The sequence below is a fragment of the Camellia sinensis genome, chromosome 3, assembly GCF_055761805.1.
Source record: "Camellia sinensis isolate YWXY chromosome 3, ASM5576180v1, whole genome shotgun sequence".
In the NCBI taxonomy this organism is placed as follows: domain Eukaryota; kingdom Viridiplantae; phylum Streptophyta; class Magnoliopsida; order Ericales; family Theaceae; genus Camellia; species Camellia sinensis.
The window spans coordinates 163,986,195-164,003,028 of NC_138963.1; the positions used below are offsets into that span (position 1 = coordinate 163,986,195).

Consider the following 16,834-nt stretch of genomic DNA (forward strand, 5'->3'; position numbering starts at 1 on the left):
ATTTCCCCGCTCGAGCGCCAACACCCCCGCTCGAGCGGACAAGCAACAACAGAGTCCCGCTCGAGCGTCAAAATCGCCGCTCGAGCGGAAAGACCAAAAACTGGGCAAAGACTTTACGTTTTAAAACGCAACCAACTTATTCCCAACTTGCCCAACACAACTCCAAGCTCGAACACAAAGAGAAAGGGATAGAAAGAGGATAAGACAACAGCACCCTTACGAAATCGAATCCGGATTACAGTTAAGCACAAAAAGGAAAACCGGGATCGCTATAACCAGCATATATTTTCTTAGTTGATAATATACCAGCATATATTGTAGTTTATATTTTCTTATAATATAAACTAAGAAAATATAAACATAATATACCAGCATATATTGTAGTTTATATTATAAGAAAATGAGTGGTTTTTTTTAACATATGGTTTAGAGATTTTCTTATACTGGTATATTATGTAGTATTTAGGGTGTTTTTTGTTATATTTTCTTATACTGGTATAGACAAAAAACTGGTATATTAAGAAGATGGGGGTTTATTGTTATATTTTCTTATAACAAAAAAGTTGGTTGATCCACATTTGTAGTAGGCAAGGCTTTTTTCTTATAATTGCATAACAATATTTCTCTTATATGTTATTTATTTATTTATTTTTATTTGGCTATTTTATTGGTGAAGTAAAATAGATGATTGGATCATCTATTTTACTGGTATATCCATACCAGCAAATATATGCTGGTATATTATCAACATATATTTCAGATGGGGGTTTATGGTCTCTAAGTAGTATTTAGGGTGTTTTTTGTTTTCTTAATATACCAATAAACCTTATAGACAAAAAACACCCTAAATATCCATACCAGCATATATATGCTGGTATATTATCAACATATATTGTAGTTTATATTATAAGAAAACACCCCAAAAAATTTCAACATAATATACCAGCATATATTGTAGTTTATATTTTCTTATAATCAAGTTACTGTATGAAAATATATGAAAATATATTTTCTTATAATTCTTAGTTGATAATATACCAGCATATATTGTAGTTTATATTTTCTTAGTTATATTATAATCAAGTTAATTGTGTACTTTTGAATCTCTCCAAATGACGTAAATCCAAATATATTCATACCAGCATATATTTTCTTAGTTGATGATTAAGAAAATATTCACATATATTTTCTTATCATCAATGTAAAATATTCACATATATTTTCTTATCATCAATGTAAAATATTTATACTTAATGACTACCAGCATATATCATCCAGAGTGAAGTTCTCCTTGCACCCAATGACTACTCAGTAAAATATTTATACTTAATGACTACTCAGTAAAATATATTTATGGTAGAAATATATTAAATTCTTATAATATATTTTTAATGAGTAAAAATGTATGTTATTTTAAGTATGAATGTTCATTTATTTTATTTAATGCCATTCACTTAGTTTCACATGGCTCCATGTATCCCCTTGCACCCAACAATATCACTTATTTTTTAATTGAAATTAGGAACTTGAACTTGAAACAGGAACTTTGCTCGGCTGCTCGGTTAGTTAATCAGGAACTTGGAGCCATAAAAAATAAAAATCTCGGTTGCTCGGTTAGTTTATTACGCTCAATGTGTTTATTGAGAAGAATTTTAATTGTCCACTGTTTTCAAAGAATTCTGTTTTCAAAGAATTCTGCTCAATGAGAAGAATTCTGCTCAATGTGTTTTCAAAGCAGAATTTCTTATCACCAAAGAGTAGTTGCAAAGGATTACCAAAATCACCAAATTCTGTTCAATGTGTTATTGACACATATTTGAAGACATGTTATTGAACTACTTGATGTTATTGAAGACATTTTTGAAGACATTTTTCTAATTATTGAACTACTTGATATTTGAAGACATTTTTTAAATTAGTTATATGGGTAATTATGTCCTAAATTTATTATTATTATTTCTTTTTTTGGAAAATATATTAACTTTTGATTTTTTAAATTTTTTTTTAAGTTATGCCCTAAGTTATGCCCTAAATTTATTTTTTAAAATCATGCCCTAAGTTTTATATTTTAAGTTATATGGGTAATTTGCTATTTTATTTTCTAAAACAAAATTGAACACTAGAGATCCCACTGCAATGTTGGACACTAGAGATCCCACAACAATAAAATTGAATGAAACTTTTGTGACAACCATGCCACTCATATATCTATATTTATTACACAAAAAAATTTAAAAAATTGTATATAAAATTAGGTAGGAAATTAATGAAGTGGTGCAGCATGAGAGAGCATACTTCAGTGGTTTGACCTTTTGCTTGGTTTAGTTCAGCCTCTTGAATGTGTTCAACACTCCAAAAAGAAAGAAAACAAAAAAAAAGGTGTTGTGGAGAATCCAAGCCCCCTTTTGGCTTTAGAGATGATTTTTTTATGACTCAAAATTATTGGTTTGAGATATCATATTCAAAAGAAACTTGATGATATATTTTACTGAGTGCTTTGATTTTTGTATGTTTGTTATTTAAAATGAAATTCAGTGCTCTTAAAAAAATAGATGATCTTGACAAATCATGTGAATCTGTGAATCTGAGTGCCTTGGATTTTTTAATATTAGGTGTATAAATTGTGCATAAATTCAATTTTAAAAAATTTGGTTTGTTTGTTTACTTAATCATCAACTAAGAAAATATTAGGTGTATTTTTTTTCTTTTTATTATAGATTTAGTATACAATAACTTTAGTTTCTATCAGTGTTTACAATTTTTTTTTACTTGCTATTATATTTTGATTTGGAGTATTGGTGAACATTAAAAATCTTATATGTTTATTTCTTAATTTGCATTAACATTAGGGAGAGTTGTTATTTATTTCAGTTTTGTAGAGCATGTAATACAAGCAAAAATGTCAGAAGTTATTTAAGAAAAAAAAATTAATATATTTACATCGTGCCTTCTGTCAATTTTGATTAAACATTGAGCAGAATTATTGTGAACCAAATTTCTCTCATAACTATTAAACATTGAGGAAATGTGTCTCTCATCACCAAATTTCTGTCAATTTTTAATCAGAATTATTGTCAATTTTTTTTAATGAAAAAAACATTAAGCAGAAATTGGTTTGCTGTTCAAAAAATAAATAAATAAAAGTTATACACATTGTGTTTACTGTCAACTGTGTATAATAGTTGGTCTGTCAATTATTGCCGATTATTTGAACTATGATGCAGAAATTATTTGAACTAAATTTCATCAAAGAATTTTAAAAAACATTATGTGAACCAAATTTTTGTCAATTTTGATTAAACATTAACCAGAATTATTGTGAACCAAATTTCTCTCAGAACTATTAAACATTGAGGAAATGTCTCTCATCACCAAATTTTTAATTAGAATTATTGCCAATTTTTTTAATCAAAAAAAAATTAAGAAAAAATTATTTTTTCATCAAAGAATTACTGTCAATTATTTGAACTATTAAGCACAAATTTGGTCCTTACACATAAAGTTGGTCTCAAAATTATTTGGCTATTATACACAGGAAAAACGTAATAGATCCAAAATTTTCACTAAATCAAGAATGAACAAAAATTTTTACCAAATCTCTAATAATAATACTTTTAATCTTTTTTGATAAAAGATTAAAATAGAGTATGGACAGGAAATGGTTTTCTTTCATAAAAAATGGTATGGATAGGAGATGGCTTTTAGGATAAGTTTAGAATTTTTTTGAAAAGATTTGAAGATGCGAAGAGAGTAAGGATTGGAATATTCATATCAGATCAAGCTTTTAATCAAATTTTCACTCAAATTTGATGAACAGAGAGAGAGAGAGAGAGAGAGAGAGAGAGAGAGAGAGAGAGAGAGAGAGAGAAAGAGAGAGTTAAGTAATTTACTAATCATAACCATCATGGTTTGGTTGTCCTGACTCCTTTACTTAGTGAGGCATAGTCGGGTTGCTTCATCGTAGTTATGTGATGATATCTTTTGATGTAATATGGGTTTCTATTCTCCCTTTTATTTATTTATTCTTTCCAAAATAAAAACCTAGGCTTAGGCGCCCATAGGATTGTTTGACAAAAAGGCATTATTAATTTCTATTCAACTTACTAAACCATCAAGCGCATTACTAATCACTGGAATGCTCAGTTGAAGAACTCTACATGCACAATTTTGTTTTTCAAAAATAGATGCAATCAACCATGATTTAGTCACCCTTTTAATAAAAGAACATTTATGCAAGATATAGAGAGAGACATCACTACGATATACCTTTACACAAAAATTGTACCATTTAAACGTAGTATATTTGTTGTGTGATTCTAAAAAGAAAGGGACTGTTTTTTTTTTAATATCTACAGCTCCTAATTAAAAGAAAAATTTGAAAGAGTTGGCATTTTAACATTTATGTGTAATATGGCAAGAGAGTTTATGTTTTTTTTTTTTGTACAGATGATAAAAAATGTATTAAACTTACAAGTATTTAACTTAACGCAAGTATTTAACATAATCCGTTTTACTTTGAATCAAATTCACCAAGTATTTAACTTAACCCACAAAAATGTATTTAACATTTTGTTATAAAAAATTCAAAACAAAATTTGTACCATTTAAATGTAGCATATTTGTTTTGTGATTATAAAAAGAAAGAGTTGTAACGCCCTCAAAAAAAAATAACAATAAACCCATCAAACAAGACATTCATTAACATAAGAAATAACCACATTCTTCTATTCATCAGAGTTTCATTACAAAAGTATTACATGTTAACAACAAAAGCAAAATGCCCTACGGGCTTACAGCTTTCCAAGTTAACACTTGGTTACAACAAAAGAGTACTAACTCATTTACACGTTAAGCCCTTGGCTTGAATTTACATGTAATACATCAAAATAAAACGACATAAGTATGTCCGCCTCTAGCCTCCCAAGCTATGTCCTTGGAGGTGGCATGCTACCTGTACCTGAAAATGATAATCCCATATAGGGTGAGCCACAGCCCAGTAGAAATACACTAAACCAACCATGAACAATGACTAAAAGATTAGCAATTGATAGATGGCCAACACTGATACATTCACATAAATTACACATTTATGTCATACGACTTATGAGTCCAAGTTACTTTTCATTTTCCCTTTTTCAACAGATAAGCATGTTAGCTCTATCATGGTTTCAACAGATATGTATAAAAACTATATCCCATGTTCACAGATAAGCATATAAGCTATATCCACACTCTCAAAGATAAGCATATGAGCTCTATCTTCACTTCTCTAGACAAGCATATGAGCTGTATCTACGGAGTTCATCCCCTGTCTTCTCCCAACACTATCCGGTTTAGAGGTACATCCCCTATCTTCCCCTAAACCGCGGAGTACATCCCTCATCTCCTCCTCTACACATAACGTATACAAACACATTGGTTCTATATACAATCACTCAATACATGTAGTTAATGTATTCTATCAACCGTCAAATTCCATGACACATTCTATTGATTAGTTTTCGTTTGCCTAATCATCATGCATTGTCTACAACAATCACGACTATCCTCCACCGATAGCCCAAAATAATTATTTCTAAACAGAAAATAAATGCACAAATGGATATTCAATCAACATTTCATTCCGGTGAGTGATAGGTAATTCAACTACACCCTTTTTCCCATACATTTCCAATCTCAACATTTCCATTTCATAACCCAATTTTCCACGATTAATTAACCCAATTAATCAAACAATGCCATTATGTCATTTTTCATAATTAACATTACAACCCTTAAGGTTCCATTTTCATCAATGATTCAATATCTATTCCATTTCTCTATGCCACACATGCATCTAGGTTTATTATAAATAAAACCCCAACTTTTGTAAAATTACACAAAAGCCCCAAACTTTCACAAAATTACCAAACCAACCCCAACATCTCAAAATACTAAAATTTAAAGACAAAGCTCATAGTAAGGAGTAGGTTATCCCTACCTCAAATTCGGAGCTCCAAGGGAGAAGAAGACAAAACCCAACGTGCTCCAAATCTCGAAATTTTCAGATTAAAAAGTAGCCCTCAACGATCAACAACTTTTTTGTAAAGGCCAAAGATGAGCAAATCACTCGTACTAGATCAAAACCTACAGAGAAGGTTGAGTTCTAGAGTGAGAGGCTCAACAATGGTGTTTTTGGAGAAGTAGGAGAGAGAAGAGAAAGTGAAAAAGTGATTTGAAAAGTCAAAAAACGGAACTTAAACCCAGTCGACCCGCTCGAGCGTCAAACACCCCGCTCGAGCGTCACTCACAGACTCCCGCTCGAGCGGCGAATACACACTCCCAGAACTTCTACAGAACCAGGCCATCGCTCGAGCTTCCAACTCCCCGCTCGAGCGGAACTCACACAACCCCGCTCGAGCGGCCAATACCACGCTCGAGCGTCCAACACTGCACAGAAAATACTGGATGGGTGCAATTCCCGCTCGAGCGCCAAAACCCCCGCTCGAGCGGACAGGTCAAAATCTGGGCAACTAGTTTTGGTTTCTAAACTCAACCAACCTGTAACAAACCTGCCCAACACATCCCAAAACTCAAATACTAAGTAAAAAGGATGTAAACAAGATAATAAACAACTACCAACATCCACAGACACATGTCCAGATCACTGTATATCAAGGGTAAACCCGGGATCGCTATAACCTCCCCCCCTTAAAGAATTTCGTCCCCGAAATTAAGTTTTCAAAAACAAGTTTTCCTCCATTTTAAACAATGTTACATTTTAACATTCAACAATCCGACCCATTACCGGTCACCCCCTCCCTTTAACAAGAGGCATTTCACAATATGTAAACAACATATGTACTCTCAACATGCATCAACATTACGCATTTCCTTTCCAATTTCAACAATATATTCAACATATATAATGTTACATTCAACTTCCATATGAGGCAAGTTCCAAAACATACTTCAATGTTTCACAACTTAAGACATATATAAAAGCTCTTAAGTTCAACAATAGTTCAAAATTTAAATACAAGATTACATATCAACAAACAAGTCCGGATATTTCTCACGGACTTCCAACTCACGTTCCCAAGTGGCTTCCTCCACTCCGTGATGTTTCCACAAGACTTTCACCAAAGGAATGGTCTTGCCACGCAGGACCTGATCTCGCCTATCCAAGACCCGAACCGGTCTCTCCTCATACGAGGCATCCTCATCTACCTCTAAATCGGTCCAATCCAACACATGTGATGGATCTGGCTCATACTTCCAAAGCATACTCACATGAAACACGTCATGCACTCCGGACAACTGCGGCGGTAAAGCTAACCGATAAGCAACCTCGCCAATCCTCTCAAGGATCTCAAAAGGACCAATAAACCGAGGGGATAACTTCCCACTCTTCCCAAACCTCATCAAGCCTCGCCTAGGTGATATCTTCAGAAAGACATGATCACCTACCTCAAACGCCAAAGGCCTCCTCCTACGGTCAGCATAAGATTTCTGACGACTCTGGGCTGTAACAAGCCTCCTACGGATAAGCTCAACTTTCTCCGTCGTCTCCCTAACCAACTCCGGACCCAACAAAGGTGCATCACCCACCTCGGCCCAACAAACTGGAGACCTACACGGTCGGCCATACAAGGCCTCAAACGGTGCCATACCGATGCTAGACTGAAAACTGTTGTTGTAGGCAAACTCTACCAAGGGTAAGTGCCTCTCCCACGTCCCACTGAAGTCCAGGACACAACCCCGAAGCATATCCTCAAGGATCTGAATAGTACGCTCGGACTGCCCGTCAGTCTGAGGATGATAAGCCGTACTAAAGGTCAACTTAGTGCCCAAGGCACTCTGCAAACTCTGCCACAACCTGGCAGTAAAACGAGGATCTCTATCTGAGACGATCGTCACTGGGACCCCGTGCAATCTCACTATGTCCCGAATATACAAGTCGGCAAGATGATCCACCGAGTCTCTCACGCGCATAGGAATAAAGTGCGCCGACTTAGTCAACCGGTCTACAACCACCCAAATAGCATCACTACCCCACTGAGTCCTCGGAAGACCTACAACGAAGTCCATAGTGACGTGCTCCCACTTCCACTCGGCAATAGGCAAGGGTTGCAACAAACCCGCTGGCCTCTGATGCTCGGCCTTCACTTGCTGGCAAGTAAGGCACTTCGATACGAAAACAGCCACATCTCTCTTCATACCCCGCCACCAAAACTGGCGACCCAAATCCTGATACATCTTAGTACCTCCCGGATGCACCGCAAGGCGCGAATGATGAAACTCTCGGAGTACTTCCTCTCGGCAAGACTCCGGTACAAACAAATGGTCTCGGTATCTCACACTCAGGTCGGGATACACCGTCAAACCCTTCTCAACTTTCCCACTGGAGATCTTCTCTCAGAGGGATTCTACCTCAAGGTCACCTCTCTGTGCCTCTAACACTCTAGTCACAAGTGTAGGCTGCACAACAACAGAAAACAAGGCCGCAGCCTCAACAGATTCGCCCAATAGCAAATCAAACTCGCCAAGTACTCCCAACATCTCCCATTCTCGGATGGCTATACTAGCTATATCACTAATGGATTTCCTGCTAAGGGCATCGGCCACAACATTGGCCTTTCCCGGATGATAATGCAACTCAAAATCATAATCCTCGATGAACTCCATCCACCTCCTCTGCCTCAAATTCAAGTCTCTCTGTGTAAACAGATACTTCAAACTCTTGTGGTCCGAGAACACCTCGAACTTCTCACCATAAAGGTAGTGCCTCCAAATTTTCAAGGCAAAGATCACAGCCGCTAATTCTAGGTCGTGTGTAGGGTAATTCTTCTCGTGTATTTTCAACTGACGTGAGCCATAAGCTACCACTTTCCCTTCTTGCATCAACACACAACCCAAACCCTCTCGTGAGGCATCACAATAAACCGCATAACCCAACCCTCTCTCCGGAATAATCAACACCGGAGCGGTGGTCAATCTAACTTTCAGCTCTTGGAACGACTTTTCACAAGTCTCACTCCACACAAACTTGACTCCCTTCCGAGTCAGTCGAGTCAACGGTAACGCTAACCTGGAGAAATCTTTCACAAACCGACGATAATACCCAGCTAATCCCAGAAAACTGCGGATCTCAAACACACTCTTAGGCTGTGCCCAATCTTGCACTGCCTCAATCTTGGATGCATCAACAAACACCCCTTCCCCGGATACCACGTGGCCTAAGAATTTGACTTCCCTCAGCCAGAACTCACACTTCCCAAACTTGGCATACAGCCTATGGGCTCTAAGAAACTCAAGCACCACTTTCAAGTGTTCCTCGTGCTCCTCCTCTGAAGGCGAATAGATAAGGATGTCGTCCACGAAGACGACCACAAATCGGTCTAAGAACTCCCGAAAAATCCGGTTCATCAAGTCCATAAAGACTGCCGGTGCATTGGTAAGCCCAAATGGCATCACCAGAAACTCATAATGGCCATACCGTGTACGGAATGCCGTTTTTGGAATATCCTCTTCCTTGACCCTCAACTGGTGGTAACCCGATCTCAAGTCTATCTTAGAGAAACAACGGGAACCCTTCAACTGGTCAAACAAATCATCTATACGGGGCATAGGGTACTTATTCTTAACCGTAGCCCGATTCAACTTCCGGTAGTCTATACACAATCTCAAGGCACCATCTTTCTTCTTAGCAAAGAGGGCCGGTGCTCCCCACGGTGAAACACTAGGGCGAACAAAACCCTTATCTAGCAATTCCTGGAGCTGAACTTTCAACTCAACCAACTCTGCTGGAGCAAAACGGTAAGGTGCCATAGAAATCGGCGCCGTGCCAGGCACTAAATCAATAGAGAACTCTATCTCTCGGTGAGGTGGCAAACTAACAAGATCTTTGGGAAAGACATCCGAATACTCACAAACCACCCTCGGCAACACAATCTGGGTCTCAACACACTCACCACTCTCAAAGCTAGCAAGTAAACCACTAAGCTCACTCCGCCCTCGCGAATCATACCCCGGTGGCAAAACACTACCAACCCGGTCTCCCAAGAAATGGAACCACTCCCCGCTCAAGGTACATAACGTGACCCTCTGGCGGTAGCAATCGATAACAGCCCGGTATGACGATAACCAGTCCATACCCAAAATAACATCAAAGCCCTTCATGGGCATGACGACAAACGGAAAAGGAAGCCTATAGTCGGCGACCTCTATATCACAGCCTCTAACACCCTGTTTCAGAATCAACTCACCAGCAAGAGGTGACACCACACAAATAGGAGATGCTAACTGTGCTAACTCCAATTCCAAAACAGATGCAAATGCAGCAGATACAAAAGAATGAGATGCATCCGTGTCTATCAACACACTAGCAACCGAGTTGCAAAACAGAAAAGTACCTCTCACTACCGATGGAGCCGGTACTAAATCCTGCGCGGTAACAGCATACATGCGCCCCGTAGGCCCCTGGTCTACCTGCTCACCTCTCGGAGCAAAAGACTGCTGCACAGACTGGGATGACGAAGCTCCCAGATTGGCCCTCGAGGCCTGCACAGACTGAGCTGGCTGAAATCCCTGCGTCTGTCTAGAACCAGACGCTCCTGAAGTGGCACTCAACTGTGGGCAAAACCTCTTCAGGTGCCCAGGCTGTCCACACTGATAACAAGACAAGGGCTGCCCCCTGCCCAAACTCTGACTCTGCGGTCTACCTGAAGAAGAAACAGCTCTCTGACCCCCACCCTTCTGCGGGCAAACAGAAACCTTGTGACCCAGCTAGCCACACTTGTAACAGGTGAAATCCCCCTGACCACCTCTCCCGGAGCCTGTACCCAGCACTGGGAAGGTCAATTTAGCAACACCACCCTGCGACTGCTGAGGGTTAGAACCCCTCTGCCTCCTGCCATCTCCCTGGCCATCTTGGCTCCTCTTAGAGCCTCTCTGCCCCTCATCCTCCTCCTGCATCATGAGCTCCATATGAGCTGCAGCGTCCACTAGGTGTCTGTACTCCCGGATGTAAGACCCACCAACCCTCAACTTGAGGCCCCGCCTCAACTTCCGCTCAAACTCATAGCAACGGCGTTCCTCAGACGCCACCAGTTCAGGTGCAAACCTGGACAGACTGGTAAAAGTAGCCTCAAACTCGGCCACTGACAAGCCCTGCTGATTAAGCCGGCTAAACTGATCCCTCAGCTTCTCTCTAGCTGCTGCAGACAAAAACCTCTCCTGAAAAGCATTTACAAACGCCTCCCAAGTACCACCAACACGAGCCTTCTCGTACTTCCACCATTGACCCGCATCTCCCTTCAGCTGGAAGGATGCCAAGGTCACTTTCAGTGCTCCGTCCTCGATGCCAAGCATCTCGAACGTCTTACTCATTTGCTCTAGCCACTCATCAGCCTTCAGTGGCTCCTTCGGATCCCCGATAAACTCATCCGAATTAGACCGAAAAAACTCCCTCTTCAAGAAAGAAGGCCCTACCTCAGCTGCCTGATTCCCAGCTCTAAGAATACCCAAAGCTCCTGCTATCTCTCTGGCCAAGGCAACCATAGCCTGCTGACCCGCTGGCTCAGCCACATTGGCCTGGCCAACTCCCTCCTGCACTGCCGGAATCTCACCCGGTAACGGTACTTCCTGCCTCGCAAGTCTACCACGCCTAGCACCTCTTCCTCGTCCTGACATCCTAATAAAGGTAATACAGAACGTTAGCACATTCATAAATGTGCCGAAACTAAACACTCACGTCCTAATGCATGGACAACAGTAATTCACTCCACGTAAGCACATAAACACATAAGCACTTACGAATTTCATTTTCGGATAATGATAGTCCCGAGGCGTTACTAGAGTTCTGGTTAGAAACAGCATTGATCAAGTGCTTTTCCAACAAGACTCCCAGAAACCCAAGGATCCAATCAACATCCTAGAAATTAAATCCCATACCCACATAGTCACATAAGCATGTTATCAATTAAGCATGTAGCATATGACACTACATTTAAGTCTCTAGCAAGCGAGACAAACCCATTGTGATACTAATCACTTCCCACGTACCCAAAGTATTCGAACCCGGTAGGCTCTGATACCAAGTTGTAACGCCCTCAAAAAAAAATAACAATAAACCCATCAAACAAGACATTCATTAACAGAAGAAATAACCACATTCTTCTATTCATCAGAGTTTCATTACAAAAGTATTACATGTTAACAACAAAAGCAAAATGCCCTACGGGCTTACAGCTTTCCAAGTTAACACTCGGTTACAACAAAAGAGTACTAACTCATTTACACGTTAAGCCCTTGGCTTGAATTTACATGTAATACATCAAAATAAAACGACATAAGTATGTCCGCCTCTAGCCTCCCAAGCTATGTCCTTGGAGGTGGCATGCTACCTGTACCTGAAAATGATAATCCCATATAGGGTGAGCCACAGCCCAGTAGAAATACACTAAACCAACCATGAACAATGACTAAAAGATTAGCAATTGATAGATGGCCAACACTGATACATTCACATAAATTACACATTTATGTCATACGACTTATGAGTCCAAGTTACTTTTCATTTTCCCTTTTTCAACAGATAAGCATGTTAGCTCTATCATGGTTTCAACAGATATGTATAAAAACTATATCCCATGTTCACAGATAAGCATATAAGCTATATTCACACTCTCAAAGATAAGCATATGAGCTCTATCTTCACTTCTCTAGACAAGCATATGAGCTGTATCTACGGAGTTCATCCCCTGTCTTCTCCCAACACTATCCGGTTTAGAGGTACATCCCCTATCTTCCGTTAAACCGCGGAGTACATCCCCCATCTCCTCCTCTACACATAACGTATATAAACACATTGGTTCTATATACAATCACTCAATACATGCAGTTAATGTATTCTATCAACCGTCAAATTCCATGACACATTCTATTGATTAGTTTTCGTTTGCCTAATCATCATGCATTGTCTACAACAATCACGACTATCCTCCACCGATAGCCCAAAACAATTATTTCTAAACAGAAAATAAATGCACAAATGGATATTTAATCAACATTTCATTCCGGTGAGTGATAGGTAATTCAACTACACCCTTTTTCCCATACATTTCCAATCTCAACATTTCCATTTCATAACCCCATTTTCCACGATTAATTAACCCAATTAATCAAACAATGCCATTATGTCATTTTCCATAATTAACATTACAACCCTTAAGGTTCCATTTTCATCAATGATTCAACATCTATTCCATTTCTCTATGCCACACATGCATCTAGGTTTATTATAAATAAAACCCCAACTTTTGTAAAATTACACAAAAGCCCCAAACTTTCACAAAATTACCAAACCAACCCCAACATCTCAAAATACTAAAATTTAAAGACAAAGCTCATAGTAAGGAGTAGGTTATCCCTACCTCAAATTCGGAGCTCCAAGGGAGAAGAAGACAAAACCCAACGTGCTCCAAATCTCGAAATTTTCAGATTAAAAAGTAGCCCTCAACGATCAACAACTTTTTTGTAAAGGCCAAAGATGAGCAAATCACTCGTACTAGATCAAAACCTACAGAGAAGGTTGAGTTCTAGAGTGAGAGGCTCAACAATGGTGTTTTTGGAGAAGTAGGAGAGAGAAGAGAAAGTGAAAAAGTGATTTGAAAAGTCAAAAAACGGAACTTAAACCCAATCGACCCGCTCGAGCGTCAAACACCCCGCTCGAGCGTCACTCACAGACTCCCGCTCGAGCGGCGAATACACACTCCCAGAACTTCTACAGAACCAGGCCATCGCTCGAGCTTCCAACTCTCCGCTCGAGCGGAACTCACACAACCCCGCTCGAGCGGCCAATACCACGCTCGAGCGTCCAACACTGCACAGAAAATACTGGATGGGTGCAATTCCCGCTCGAGCGCCAAAACCCCCGCTCGAGCGGACAGGTCAAAATCTGGGCAACTAGTTTTGGTTTCTAAACTCAACCAACCTGTAACAAACCTGCCCAACACATCACAAAACTCAAATACTAAGTAAAAAGGATGTAAACAAGATAATAAACAACTACCAACATCCACGGACACATGTCCGGATCACTGTATATCAAGGGTAAACCCGGGATCGCTATAGAGACTGTTTTTTGCATATATATTTTTTTTTAATATCTAGAGTTCCTAATTAAAAGAAAAATTTGAAAGACATGACATTTTAATATTTATGTGTAATATGGCAAGAGAGTTTATGTTTTTTTTTTTTTGGCACCGTTTTAAGGCAGTATAGTATTCTATGTTGTATTTCAAAAAATTTTGGTCAATGTATATATGTGTGTATTACTTTAGTTGTGTTCATGAAAAAAAAAATGTATTAAACTTACAAGTATTTAACATTTTGTTATAAAAAAAAAAAAAAAAAATTGTACCATTCAAATGTAAAAAAAAAAAAAATTGTACCATTCTAAAAAGAAAGGGACTATTTTTTTTCATTTAATTTTTTTTTGAAAGACTTGGCATTTTAACATTTATGTGTAATATCGCAAGAGAGTTTATGTTCCTTTTTTTTTCCCACCTTTTTAAGGGAGTATAATTGAATATGTTGCATTTCAAAAATTCTGGTCAATGCATATGTGTGTATTACTTTATTGCTTATAAAATGGCTTTCTTATGTGGTGAATTTTTTTTTTTGGCATAAATTTATGTTTGGAGTTTCCAAGTCATAAATGGTGAACTTCAAAATATTTATGATTATAATGGGTTTTAATTTTGGTTTTAATTTCATCTCTATAAAATTGAAGTCAGTTAAGAAAGAGAAAAGTTCAAATTCGGACAATTATTGTGCTCGAATTTTAATTTATCATTTTAATGTGATTGTTAAAAAACATCTATTCTAAATGCTAGGTTGACTCAGAAAATGTGAGTTTGATTATGGGTTTCTCAAAGAATGTAGGAAGAGAGAGAGAGAGATAGAGATAGGTTATTACGGCAATGAACTGTTTGTTTGGAGCTATTTAAAAATAAATTAAGGGTTGTACCAAAAAAATTAAACTGATACTCAGAAAATTTTATTTAACATTTTATTTGCTGTGTAATATATTTATTTAGTTGTACCATTCAAATGTAATATTTATTTGCTGTGTGATTCTAATGTATAGATGATAAATATTTTTCATTTAATTTTTTTGTGAATATCTAGAGTTCCTAATTAAAAGAAAAAATTTGAAAGACTTGGCATTTTAACATTTATGTGTAATATGGCGAGAGAGTTTATGTTCTTCTTTTTTTTTTTTTTTTTTGTCACCGTTTTAAGGGAGTATAATATTCTATGTTGGCATAAACTCAACATAATATTCTTCATGAACACAACATAGAATATTCTATGTGTAATATTCTATTTTTCATTTAACATTCTATGTTTTTTTTTTTTTTGGGCACCTTTTTAAGGGAATATAATTCTGGTCAATCCTTATGTGTGTACGTATTACTTTAGTTGTCTTCATGAAAAAAAAAATGTATTAAACTTACAAGTATTTAACTTAACGCAAGTATTTAACATAAAGATTTTTGTTTTGAATCAAATTCACCGAGTATTTAACTTAACCCAAACAAATGTATTTAACATTTTCTTATAAAAAAAATTTTAAAAAAAATTGTACCCTTCTAAACAGAGAAGGCACGTGCCTCTGGTATCTGTTGACCTTTTTCTTTTTCTTAGAAGTTTATATTTTTATTTATTTATTTTCCTCTTGATTGTAACCCGTTAAGTATTTTCTATTCATGGCAGTTATTTATTTAAATAAAATTTTGAATTTTATTATTCGATTTGGTAGCAAGATATTTGGAAATAACATTTCATTGCCAATGAAATCCATGTTAACTTTTATTATTGCTAATTTTTTGTTTCTTTGTGTCTAAAATTTTTAGGTTGAAGTACAACAGTTATGAACAATATCACTATTTTTGGTCAAGTAAGTTTTTTTTCTTCTTTTTTCTCTTCATATAAATTTAAGTACCTCTCTAATAAATTTAAGTACAACAGTTATGGACAATATCATTATTCTAATTTTTTTTTTCCTCATGCTTTATAGGTGGATGGGGACTTACACCGAACCGTAATATCTCCTCCCTTTACTAATTTTCTTATTTATGTGTATAAAGTTTTATTTATTACTCTAAAGTTTTTGTATGTATAGGTTCGATTTCTTCAAGAAAGAAATGTTAACGTTGTTATTCGCGATGAACGTGACCTTAATACTATTCGCATTCATGAGGTAAGCATAAAAGTCACTTGAACATTGGACATTTATTTTCTTATCATTTTAAATATAATTTATAAATATATTCTACTTATTTTTTACAGGCAAAGGCAAAGGAAAAAGACAAAGCAATATCAAAGGAAACAAAAAAAGCTATTCCTTATGGCAAAGGAAAGGAAAATGCGCATCCCATGGTATGGTTTCTCAACAATTTTTAAAAGTTTCTTTTTCGAATATTATATAGATTTTTTTAGGAATTGCGTAGTGTCATATACTATTTTTTATGTACATTTTTCAAAAGTTTCTTTTTCAAAAATTTATTCAATTCTTTTTATTGAATGTGAAATGTTTTTCTAAAGCATGTTAAAGTAAGCATTTGTACAACATGCTAATGCATTTTGTATGAACATTAATTTGAATTTTTAATATGTTTGTCTATTTGTATGATAAAAATATGTTGCATTTGTACAATATGTTGCATCTACAACATAGCATAATAAAAATATAATAGAAGAAAACGAAAAAGGAAAATAAGAAGAAATAACAAATATGTGATGAAAAGGAAACTACATAATATAATTTTTTTTAATTTTTATTTTT

General features: G+C 36.8%; 1 long non-coding RNA gene across 1 annotated transcript; it reads left to right on the plus strand.

Annotated features, from left to right (window-relative positions):
• Nucleotides 1–1,520: 1,520 nt before the first annotated feature.
• LOC114282079 (uncharacterized) lies at nucleotides 1,521–16,416 on the plus strand. Its single transcript, XR_014364718.1, has 4 exons — nucleotides 1,521–1,613; nucleotides 15,903–15,946; nucleotides 16,067–16,249; nucleotides 16,339–16,416. It is a non-coding gene; the product is annotated as an uncharacterized LOC114282079 (long non-coding RNA).
• The last annotated feature ends 418 nt before the right edge of the window (nucleotides 16,417–16,834 follow it).